General features: G+C 40.0%; 1 protein-coding gene across 9 annotated transcripts in view; it reads left to right on the forward strand.

Moving 5' to 3' along the window:
• Positions 1 to 13,519, forward strand: part of ADGRB2 (adhesion G protein-coupled receptor B2) — a 609,344-nt gene that overhangs the window by 279,614 nt on the left and 316,211 nt on the right. The window lies entirely within an intron of this gene.

The following is a 13,519-nucleotide window of genomic DNA, read 5'->3' on the forward strand; positions in this document are numbered from 1 at the left end:
ATGAGACTGCATGCTGTGCACTGGTGGTTTAAAGGGGAAGAATTATTTTAGTCAGGTGCTTTTCTTATGAATAATTGCAGCTTCCCCATGATCACCCTAGTCATCTAAAATTCCAGGCAACATTTTATATGCTGTGGATTTAGAGAAGTTTAACCACTTAAGGACCGGACCAATATGCTGCTAAATGACCCAAGGGGTTTTTACAATTCGGCACTGCGTCGCTTTAACAGACAATTGCGCAGTCGTGCGACGTGGCTCCCAAACAAAATTGGCGTCCTTTTTTCCCCACAAATAGAGCTTTCTTTTGGTGGCATTTGATCACCTCTGCGGTTTTTATTTTTTGCGCTATAAACAAAAATAGAGCGACAATTTTGAAAAAAATTCAATATTTTTTACTTTTTGCTATAATAAATATCCCCCAAAAACATATATACAATTTTTTTTTTCCTCAGTTTAGGCCGATACGTATTCTTCTACCTATTTTTGGTTAAAAAAATCGCAATAAGCGTTTAACAATTGGTTTGCGCAAAATTTATAGCGTTTACAAAATAGGGGATAGTTTTTTTTTTTTTTACTACTAATGGCGGCGATCAGCGATTTTTTTCATGACTGCGACATTATGGCGGACACTTCAGACAATTTTGACACATTTTTGGGACCATTGTCATTTTCACAGCAAAAAATGCATTTAAATTGCATTGTTTATTGTGAAAATGACAGTTGCAGTTTGGGAGTTAACCACAGGGGGCGCTGTAGGAGTTAGGGTTCACCTAGTGTGTGTTTAGAACTGTAGGGGGGTATGGCTGTAGGTCTGACGTCATCGATCGAGTCTCCCTATAAAAGGGATCACTCGATCGATGCAGCCGCCACAGTGAAGCACGGGGCAGCCGTGTTTACATACGGCTCTCCCCGTTCTTCAGCTCCGGGGAGCGATCGCGAGGGGGCGGCTAGAAACGAATAGCCGCGCCCTCGTCCCGGATCGCTCCCCGCGGGAATCCGACCGCCGCATGTAGCGGGGGGGGGGGGTCCCGATCGGACCCCCGACCCACGTCTAGGCAGGGACGTACAGGTACGCCAATGTGCCTGTACGTGCCATTCTGCCGACGTATATGTACATGCGGCGTCGGGAAGTGGTTAATAATGGAGGTGGGGGGCACAAAATAAGAAAAAAAACACATGTAATTACATTTTTGATAAACCTTTTGTATAAGATATAAAATCATTCAAAGATTCTCGTTCTATCTCTGTCTCTTTGGTCATTTTCAAATCTGGAACCAGGTAACTGACATGATACTTAGAATCTGATGAGGCATCAGTCTCAGCATCTTTCATGCAAGCTGTAAGATAAAATAAGGGAATACACGTAGGTGGAAAGTGCATCATCCTTTTTGTATAATTGAATTGGAATATAAATGATGCAACCTGGAGGAGACTGGTGTATAAAAACACAACAAAACACCTACAGTACAACTCAATTATTATTGTAAAAGATACTGATAATTTTCTGTTTCCTCATGGGAGTGCAATATAAAATTGACAAGTTTTACAGCAGAAAACAATCTTGATTCTCAGCTATGGAGTTGGCATTTATGGGCCAATACATCAAATACAGCAACAAGGCATTTTATCCACAAAATGTCATTTTCAGTTTGTGTCCCCTAATGTCACGGACTTAGGGAGCAGTCCCATTATTAGTGGCTAAATGTCGTAGGGCTACAAGGTGGACTCTGGCAGTTGTTGTTTTAATGGTACATGTCAGTTGCAGCTTGTCATTACCTTGTTCCATTCTGCCTTGCACACACATAAACATTAAGTTCAAGGTCTGAACAAGCAGGCAGTTGGAGCCTTTTCACCTGCAGAGCACATAAAAAGCATAGCAGAGAGAAGGGCCAGTGATATAGAAGAGGATACTTACCTTTGTAGTTTTGTCAAACCTTTCAATTAATTCGAACCAATGCTATTAATTATTGTAGTTTCCATTAAATTAAAGATTTGGACATCCAGGATTTTTTTTATAACGTTTTTTACATAGCCCAATATGAGAGAAAAACATTACTTTAAAAATCCAATACCTAGTAGCAATTGTTTCTACTCCAATTGTGTATATATTTATTCCATGAGTAACAGAGATGAGGGATTTATGTCAGTGATTGGGTGAATATCTAACTGATAGCCTAAGGGTGTGTACACAATTATATTTAGATAGCAAGATTTACAAATGTATATCCAAACGATACAGTTCACTAAACAAATCCTTGTATTTAATATATTTTCATTTAGGAGTTAAGGCAGAACTCCAGCCAAAAATATCGCAATAAAAATAAATAGCCTAATAAAAGATAAAATAAAAAAAGTAGCTTTTGTGGAAATATCCACTTTCAGTGTGGAGTTTTCCCTTATAGTACACATTGTTTGCCACACTCTAATCATCAACATCATTTGACCCACTCCCTCTGATCCCAAACTGTCTTGGACTAGCCCCTGCCTGTGACTAGACAGTGAAAGCAGAAGCAGCATAGCCATGAGCGCATCACTCTGTAACTCATTTCTCATGAGCTAATTTCTCTATATGAATGGCTTTAACTGGTTTTATTTATTGGCAAACCTCCATAGGGCATGTGTCCGGTTATTACTCCTACTCCTGCAAAAACAGGGGATGCTTTAGTGGTTGCAGCCCTTCAGTTTGCTGAAGGGCTGCAACCACTCTGCAGTGACTGAGATTTAAGCGGGTTAAGTTGACATTCCTCCTGAAGGTCCCTCCTTCAAGTAGCGGGAGGCTGATCCCCAACCCCCCTTCAGCCGGTAACATAAATTGCTGATCAGTCAATCACATGGCAGCACCTCAATGCATTTAGGCATCTAGACATACAGCTTATAAACAGTTGGCCAGGTAAAATTATAAGCTTATAAACAGTTGGCCAGGTAAAATAGTAAATCATAAGACAGAGACATACTCAAGTAAAGGCAAGAGACTGGGATCGCAATTGGTAGCAGGTGTTAAGAACTGAATAACAGAACTAGGGAAGCCATGACCAAAATAGCATATACAGTGCCTTGAAAAGGTATCATGTGTCATGTTACAACCAAAAACGTAAATGTATTTTATTGGGATTTTATGTGATAGACCAACACAAAGTGGCACATCATGGTGAAGTGAAAGGAAAATGATAAATGGTTTTAATTTTTTTTTTACAAATAAATATGTGAAAAGTGTGGTATGCATTTGTATTCAGCCCTCCCGAGTCAATACTTAGTAGAACCACCTTTCACTGCAATTGCAGCTGCAAGTCTTTTTGGGGATGTCTCTACCAGCTTTGCACATCTAGAGTGTTTTTTTTGCCCATTCCAAGTCTTGCCACAGATTCTCAATTGTATTTAGGTCTGGACTTTGGCTGGACCATTATAACACATGAATATGCTTTGATCTAAACCATTCCATTCTAGCTCTGGCTGTATGTTTGAGGCCTAGTACACACAAGAGGATTTATCCGCGGATATGGTCCAGCAGACCGTTTCCGCGGATAAATCCTCTCGAGGATTTCAGCGGATTTGGATCTGATGGAGTGTACTCACCATAGGATCGAAATCCGCGCCGAAATCCCCTCGCGATGACGTGTCGCGCCGTCGCCGCGATGATGACGCGCCGAAATCCCCTCGCGCGACGCTGTCATATAAGGAATTCCACGCATGCGTCGAATCATTACGACACATGCGGGGGATCCCTTCGGACGGATTGATCCGGTGAGTCTGTACAGACCAGAGGATCAATCCGTTGGGATCGATTCAAGCGGATAGATTTGTAGACATGTCTACAAATTTTTATCTGCTGGAATCGGGAAATTTCCGCGGATAAATATCCACAGGAATGTACACACCATAGAATCTATCCGCTGAAACCGATCTGCTGAGATTTTTCAGCGGATGGATTCTATCGTGTGTACGGGGCCTGAGGTTGTTGTCCTGCTGGAATGTGAACATCCGCCCCACTCTCAAGTCTTTTGCAGATTCTAATGGGTTTTATTCTAAGATTGACCTGTAATTGTATTTTATCCATCTTCCCATCAACTCTGACCAGCTTCCCTGTCCCTGCTGAAGAAAAGCATCCACACAACATGATGTTGCCACCACCGTGTTTCACAATGGAGATGGCGTGTTCAGGGTGATATCCTGTGAACAGATTCTCCCACCTGAGCTGTGGATCTCTGCAGCTCCTCCAGAGTTCCCATGGGCCTCTTGGCTGCTTCTCTGATTAATGCTCTCCTTGCCTGGCCTGTCAGCTTAGGTGGATGGCCATGTCTTGGTAGGTTTGCAGTTGTGTCCTACTCTTTCAATTTTCAGATAATGGATTAAACAGTGCTCCATGAGATGTCCAAAGCTTGGGATATTTTTTTATAACCTATCCCCGCTTTCAACTTCTCCAAAACATTATCACTGACCTGTCTGGTGTGTTCCTTGGCCTTCATGATGCTGTTAGTTTACTAAGGTTCTCTAACAAACCTCTGAGGGCTTCACAGAACAGCTGTATTTATACTGAGATTAAATTACCTACAGGTGGACTCTATTTACTAATTAGGTGACTTCTGACGGCAATTGCTCTCGATAACTTGCCACTGACCGGTACCGGTCCACAGCCCCGAGGTTAACAACCCCTGCCATAGAGAATTGTGGGCTGTTGCCTTGTCCGTGTCGTCTCTGCATAAGCAAAGTGGACACAGACCTGTCATCCGCCTGCTCAGTAGGGATAAGAAGACAGATTCCCCACTAAGCAGGCGCATTCACTATCAGAGTCTACCTGTCTAAAAGGGGTCTTATGTGGGCATATCCATGGGAAGAGGACAGGAGAAGGAGAAGAAGGTGAATAAGCAATAGTGATGAATGGTCCTCAGAGGGTGGCAGATTATATGTTTTCTGTTTTGATTATTTTTATTACATTTTTTGCAAACCCAAATAAATCTAATATAATATTTAGCATGTTAATGTCATTTCAAAAGTAGTTTTCAATATATTAACATGTGCAGCTTTTATGAAATTAGTACAGTGCAACCTCGGTTTAAGAGTAACTTGGTTGGAGAGCGTTTTGATTTGCGAGCAACTGACTCGGTTTGCGAGTGTTGACTCGCAAGTCGAGCAGAATTCATGCTGAATAGGCCTGCAGTATCTCATTTGGCCTGTGGTACAGGGGCACAGAAGCCGAGCAGAGCCAAAAATAGGCCTGCAGTACCTAATTTGGCCTGAGGTAATGGGGCGCAGGAGCAGAGAAAAGCCAAACATCGGCCTGCGGTACCTCATTTGGCGTGAGGTAAGGGGGCGCAGGAAACAAGCCGAAGTGTCCTTAGGCCTTTTTGGACGTTTTCAGTGCTCTCTGGCACCCCCCACATCTGGCCGCATTTGGTATTGCATCCCATTGAAGTCAATGCGGAACAAATTATTTTCGTTTTACATTGACTTCAATGGGAAAACTTGCTTTGATATGCGAGTACTTTGGATTACGAGCATTACTTCTGGAACGGATTATGCTTGTAATCCAAGGTTCAACTGTACCTGCTAATCCTGCAATGGAGGTCCTTATTTAGAAATTAATCTAAAATACTGCGCTATACACATAAATAAACAATAGCAGCCAGCATCACAATCTTAACAAAAATTGCCTGAATGAATAAAGTGGAAACAGTGCAGCACTATAAATCAAATGTTGAGTATTGACATATCAACATATCGTGGCATACAAAATAAATAGTGATAAGCATATACAATAAACGCTAACACCATTATTTAATTGATAGTATCTCTAAATAAAGTGCTTGGTGCAAATAGTAAATCAACATTAGTTGTATAGTCTCCTTGGTGATTACAACATTAATCCATTTATATATGTTGATAGGAAGGAATTAAGGAGTGTAGGACTAAAGGAGTCACCGCTGTGTGTGCATACACCACCCAGGGGAGAAGATTAAATACGCTTACCAGAAGGTAGCATCAATCAGGCATGTGATATCAAAGCTCTGGATAGTGAGTGGTACAATTCCTCCTCCTCAGCTAAGCCACCTCAGGCAACCTCGACCTGGGAATATGGATCAGGATGGTAATGTCCAAGATGGTAAAAACCTCCTTCCACCACAAAACCGTTTGGTAGTTTCGTGGTTAACAGCATCCATAAAAATAAACAAAAATCCTCCACATTGTGAAAAACCGTATGGTTACGGGTTTATTTAGAATAAAAGGATTACAAGATGTATTGCATCAAGTAAATAATCTCCTCTGTGATCACAAAAGCATAACATTCAAAAAGGCACAATGGCATGGAAAGGACTCATCAAACTTTATTTAGGTATTTCCGGTTATTGGGTGACAACACTTTTTTCTCCCAGTAGTGCTCCTGCATTGACACCCTGTCACATGTAGTTCCAATGGTGACTACAAGAGTTTCAGTTTCAACACATTGCACAGGCACGGTCCACTGCTGTCACTATCAGAAAACCTGTCTGAAGAAATTCCATATAGACAAACAGTGGCTGTGAAGAGGCTGCAGGACATCAGCAGCACTGAGATAAAACAAAGGATGAAACATTAATGAAAATAAGTATTTTATTTTAACTACTTGCCGCCCGCCCACCGTCAAATGATGGCGGAGTGGTACAGCTCTCGTTCCTGGGATACGGCATAACCGCGATCTCGGCAAAGAGCCAATCACAGCCAATCACATGTAAACAAGGAAGTTCCATTTATCGTTTTTCCTCACCTCACACTGAGTATCTCCTCACAGGGAAGATGTGAATGGGTATTTAGGGCACTGATTACAATGCAGCCCAGCAGTGCCCATTAGTGATGCCACTCTAAGCCCACCAGTCTATGCCTATCAGTGACACCAGTCTGTGCCCATCAGTTATGCCAATCGGTACTGCTTTCAGTGCCCATCAATGCCTGCCCATCAGTGCCACCCACATCAGTGAAGGAGAAAAATTACTTATTTACAAAAGTTTAATTTTTTTCTCAACATTTTTGGTATTTTTTTCGTGTTTAAAAAAAAAAACACAGCACTGATTAAATACCGCCAAAAGAAAGCTCTATTTATGTGAAGACAATTATTAAAAATGTATTTGGATACAGTGTCACATGACCGCGCAAAGCGGAAAGCTGAAAAATGGCCTGATCAGGAAGGGGGTGAAAGTGCCCTGTATTAAAGTAATTAAAAAATGTCAAGTGTAATCAGACTGGAAGCCCAGATGGACGTTTCTCATCTGATATACTTAATGTGGTAGCCACCAAAGAATCGCAGAGTGATTTTGTGTTTTGCAATCTTCCACGCTCTACCTTTATGGGATACTATTAGAAAATCTGTTGCTCTTAAGTCCCCACATATCCCAGTGGGATCACTTTTTAATAAACCAGCATTTCCATTGTGGCTGATCAACAATTTAAATGGTGATTTTTTTTTTCACACATTCAAAATGCCCCATCTAAAATGTTTCACATGCATGGAAATCCTCTGTGGTAGACAATACTGTTACAAAACACAAAGTCTGTTTGATTATTTTTTTATGAAAAACTTGCAAGCATTTTGCAGGACAAGCTGGAGAGGTTTGAGAGATCCTGGAACCCATGGCTACATTGCCTGTAATCTTAAGCTTGAAAATGGGGGAAAGGGTGGGTTCCTAGCTGACGGATGCGCAGGTGTTTTTATTTATGCTTCTTTCCTTGTTCCTACTTGCTTCTTCAGTTTTCCTCACTGTTTAATGTGAATCACTCATGAGAACCACTGTAGAAGCTCTACTAAACACGTGTGAACTGGGATTCCAGGTTGGCAGCTCGGTTGTTTGTCATAGTCCATTTTGGCTGTTCCTTCCTCTCTAATTTGTTGGTTGCCACCCTTGCCCTTCATTCATGACCAGGATTACCAGTGCATGACTTAATGGTTTATTGTACTTTTTTTTTAATACTGTTTATTAAGTTCTACAAAAATACAATATTACAGCGCAAGTTATAACAAAGACAGTAGACTTGTTTACTAAGATAACTAATCTGTTCTAAAATTTTAGCTTTACAAACAAACACAAATGGTCCATCCTATCTGGTCTAAGAGACGTGAATGGACGTACGATCTCCCATAGGTCACAACTGGCCTGATGGGCTGGAGCAAATTACGGGAGGCCTTGTGTTAACTGCAAGTTTCTAACAAGTGTGCTGTGGTCAACATAACTGAGTTGGGGGGAGAAAGGAAAGAAGGTCGGATGGAATAAAAAAGGGGGTAGGGGGGTTGGAATGGGTGGAGAGACCAAGGTATTGTAAGATGACTGACAGCTAAGGGGTAACTGTGGCAGACAGAAGGTTAAAGATTTCTGCAAAATTACTTTCCTGGCAAGTGGGCAGGGTGAGAGCGCGGCTATTTATTTCTTTGGCTTGTGGCAGGAGATGTAGCCGTAAAGGAAAAGGAAGACTGCAGGGTCAGCTTTTCCACTGCAGGTAGAGAAGGGTCTGCAAATGCTTGAAATTTTTGTATAGAACTCTCGGAGGAGATTGAATGAAAAATATCCATATAGAGCTTGTCTCTAAAAAATTGGGTTTTCAGTTCATGCTCGACATCCAAGATATGAAGTCAATTTTTTAAGTATTGCTCGATGCTCGACCAGTAGGCAGGTATGATATATGATACATTTCCAAGTGTAGGAGAATATCTGACGTTGGTTACAATCGACTGGGTACATTTTTTTTATTTATTTCTTTTCAATGTATCTTTTGTTTGCTATACCCTCAATGTCTGACCCACAGACATATAGCTGGATTCAGAGAGAGCGCCGCATCTTTAAGGCGGCGTAGCGTATCTTATTTACGATACGCCGCCGTAAGTTAGATAGGCAAGTACTGTATTCACAAAGCACTTGCCTCCTAACTTACGGCGGCGTTGCGTAAATGTGGCCAGCGTAAGCGCGCCTAATTCAAATGAGGATGGGGGGGCGTGTTTTATGTAAATGATTGGTGACCCGACGTAATTGACGTTTTTTACGAACAGTGCATGCGCCGTCTGTGTACATATCCCAGTGTGCATTGCTCCAAAGTACGCCGCAAGGACGTATTGGTTTCGACGTGAACTTAAATGACGTCCAGCCCCATTCACGGACGACTTACGCAAACAACGTAAATTTTTCAAATTTCGACGCGGGAACGATGGCCATACTTAACATTAACTAGGCCAGCTAGGGGGCAGCTTTATCTTTACACGGCGTAACTCTTACGGAAACGGCGTATCTTTACTGCGACGGGCGCACGTACATTCGTGAATCGGCGTATCTAGGCATTTACATATTCTACGCCGAACTCAGCGGAAGCGCCACCTAGCGGCCAGCCTAAATATTGCACCCTAAGATACGACGGCGCAGGCTGTCGTATCTTAGCTAGGTTTAAGTGTATCTCAGTTTGAGAATACACTTAAACTTACGACGGCGCAGATTCAGAGTTACGTCGGCGTATCTACTGATACGCCGGCGTAAATCTTTCTGAATCTAGCTAATAGTTTTAATAGCATTTAACAAAAAACATTGAAATTAAAAAATGGGCAATTGTTCTCAGCATGGTTCTTTAGCAAATTAAACGTAATTTAGCTACTTTAATGTTTTAAATGATGTATACATATACCTTGATTTTCATAATCAAATGTTATAAAATTTAAACAATTGTGTAAAAAACTTGCCAAAGAAGCAATACACATATTTGAAAGTGAAAGAAAACATATTGTATTGTTTAATTTACTAACACAATAAGAAAAATCAAGCACATGAAAACACTTGCTATTTTGCTGCAAAGAAGTAGCTACAACATTTTGCAAAATAGTAAATTAGATCTTTTTGTTGTTCAACTACATTTATCAAATTATGTATTGCTTTTCAATTATTATTTCTAAATCTAGTTATTGGTTTTAATCTTGTTAACAAAAATGAAACGTTTGTATTTTTCTCCCTCACTGATGTGAAGGAGCATTTCTGCTATGTGATGTAACTTTAACTTGAAGACACAAACGGCTGAAATTCACAAAGCTTTAACACAGGGATAACAATCTTTATTATAGCTGTGTGACTGTAGTTTTTAATTTTTACTGGAATCAGCTGAAAGCATCTGTTCATTTTTTTTTAAATATAAAGATCTTTATTCTGGTTTGTCGCATTTGTGAATTGAGCTTTATACGGTACATATGTTCGATTACCATTCCTGAGTTAGAGTTTAGCTGAGTGCAGTGGGCCCAATGGTATGAACCAAAAATTCCAAAGCACATAAATATCTTGTCTGGGCTTGAACGCCCTAAAATAATCTATTGACAGGGATTTACAGTTATAATTGTAAAAATTGTTTTTTTTTTTTGTGGCATACAAAAGGGCATTGAACTGGTAAACGGATGTGCAGGCTACTTGATGATTGGGAAAAGCAAATCTACAGTATACAGTTGTATTTATAAAATGCATTTTATGTATTTTTAGTTTATTCACTATTATGCAAAACAAAACTGTTTTAAATGTAGGATTTACACAATTAGCCACCTTATTTACATAATTACTTGGCCAGGGGGTTATATGAATAAGACTAGAGTATGACCTTTTTATGTGTAAAGCGATTGCCTTCAGTAATATAAGATATAAGTATTTTGTTAGCATATATTTACATAATTTTTGCTTTTTTTGTATCTTGGTGACATAGCGATCAAGCATCAAAGGCATACAGTTTACATCATGTGGGGAAAAAGCAGGCTAGGTGGGCCAAACGTTTTATATGCCGTCAACTTCTCTGTTTTATTGACGTACTTGTCGATGCTGCCTGAGCACGATGTGATGGTGTCCCTCCAGCGCTGTAGAACCTGATGGCTATGGACGGCACTGGAAGTAGACAGGTTATTGTACACTTTGCATGAATAAAAAAGCTCTTTACCATTCCACTCACACCGCATAATCCTCTTTCTCATGAAGCACCACGCTTTACTGTTTAATTCACTCTTCTAGGCTATAAAGCAGGCTGTATTCCAGCAGGGACCAAGGCTGTTCATTTTTGTTTTGTGTTTTATTTATAATACCGCATGTAATTTTCCTAGAAGTCCCCAAGACGGAAAAAGATGATGCTCAAGTAGAAAGGGATCAAAGAAAAACCCGATTCACGCCAGAGCTGACAGCTGTTACTCCAGGCTGACAGTGGAGAAGGGAGAATAAGGGAATGAGACGGGAGGAGGCAATGCATAGAAAGGGCATTTGTAATGAAAGATTCGCCCAGGTGATAAATTATCTGTAGTGGTTTAGAGTATTCATTTTCTTACCTGAGCTTGTGACAGCAACGTGCATTGAATTGATTCCCTATGCTCCAAAGCACAAATAAGTAAATGTCTGTTCCTTTATTCCTACCCAAATCTTATGGAGGAGACATTAGTGGAACAATAGACTAAACACGTGCCAGGGGCCTTATGGCAAAAAAGTCTCTACTTTCAGAAGGGACTTGGGAACTTTCTGCCACTTTGGTTTTCACACAGAAACAACTTTTTTTCAACAACTGATTTTGATAAGCACATTTTTGGTTTTAAAGCTTAACAATCAGCATGAAACACATCTACCTTTCCTGATGTTTAGATTTTAGTTGAACCATACATTTCTTGGAAACTTCAGCTATAAAGACTATTGTATTAACCAAATTGATTTAACTGATGGGAAGAACTAATAAAGGAATCCAAAAGGAGACCTTCTAGTTAATGTACAGTACCACATCCTTTAATAAATTATATGTACAGAGAAAAACCTAACTATAGAAGAGAGGACTTTAGAGGTACCACATGTTTGTATAAAAGGTCAATGTTTTATTCTACAAATAATAAAAAACATATGACGTTTAACCTCCTTAGCGGTATTCCCGAGTCTGGCTCGGGGTGAACTTTTTATACCAAAAGCGGTATCCCCGAGCCAGACTTGGGATTGCATTGCAGGATACAGGGGGAAGTTACTTACCTTGTCCCTGGATCCTGCGATGTGTCCCTGCTGTGTGTGCAGGCTCCTCCGCTGTGTCTCCTCGCTCGATTCACAGTGCCGAGCTCTGTTCCCTGTGACGTTACGACGCACGGGGACGACGTTCGGCGCCAAATTCAAAAAGTGAAACACACAATACACATACAGTATACTGTAATCTTACAGATTACAGTACTGTATCAAATAGTTACACACCCCCTTTGTCCCTAGTGGTCTGCCCAGAGTCCTGCATGCAGTTTTATATAATAAAAACTGTTCTTTCTGCCTGGAAACTGCAGATTGTCCATAGCAACCAAAAAGTGTCCCTTTACATCAAAAGTGCTTTTAGACCAGCTAGAAAACAGTGAAAATAAATTAGAATCACTTGCAGAATTGAGTGATAGCGATTTGTGGGGACATTCGTCATCAAACAATAAAAATAATGACAGCGATAATTCTGCAACTGAGCAAATTTCAGTGTTTCTGATTTGATTACATTATTGAATACTTTTTATTATAATTACATTAGTATTTGTTATAATTATTTATAGTTATTTATTATATTATCATTTATGATTTTGTGTTTCAAACTTTATCATCCCCGGGATGTCTACTAGACTCTTGTTTGGACAGATTTAAGTGAGTTATTCCTAAGAATTGCAGGCCTACAATATAAAACGCCAAATTTAGATGCAAAATAATTGTACCGCTTTCAGCACCTAAAACCAGAAGGAATCATACCGCCAGGGAGGTTAAGAGGACAACTATATTAAATGTAAACATTGCAAGTACATGAGATACTATTATATATCATCACTGATCAAATTTATGAGATGGAATGCTGACTTTGACACATTTCACAGGTCCATGCCTGCTTCATCAGGAAGCTAGCAACAGTCAAGCTCTATATTAGTTAAAAATCCAATCATCAAAAAAAAAAATCCAATCCTCAAGATAACTGTACAGTAAGAAATATCTGATACAGGTTTGTCCTCCGTGTTGGGGAGTAAACAATGTTACATACCTGTACTTTGCATATAAAACAACCATAAATAGAGTGATGCACACAACCACCAATGGTAAGCATTCTGGAACCGATAGGTCAGCTCCTACAAAGTTATTCTACTCCTAATCCACAAAAAGAGGTAAGAGGGAAACCCTCAGTATAACTAATGTTGTATCATGTTTAAGAATACTGAAAATGAAAAGGAGAAAATGGTAGTAATAGTATGGCTCAGCACAAGTAGGAGTGTATACCTACTATTCAGAAAGAGCAATAGCCTATCATCTTTATATTCTAAATATCTACAGATATATGCATATGCAAAGTTTCTACAGATAGTTTTATATGCAAAGTATGGGTATGTAACATTATTTACAACGAGGACAAACTTGTATCATATATTTCTTACTGTGCTGTTGTCTTGATGATTGTATTTTTTACTATTATAGAGCTTGACTGTTGCTATCTTCCTGATGAAGTGGGCATGGACCCATGAAACAAGTCACAGCAAGCATTCCATCGCCCAAACTTGACGGGGATGATGAGTGAT

This window comes from Rana temporaria, chromosome 2, assembly GCF_905171775.1.
Source record: "Rana temporaria chromosome 2, aRanTem1.1, whole genome shotgun sequence".
Taxonomy (NCBI): domain Eukaryota; kingdom Metazoa; phylum Chordata; class Amphibia; order Anura; family Ranidae; genus Rana; species Rana temporaria.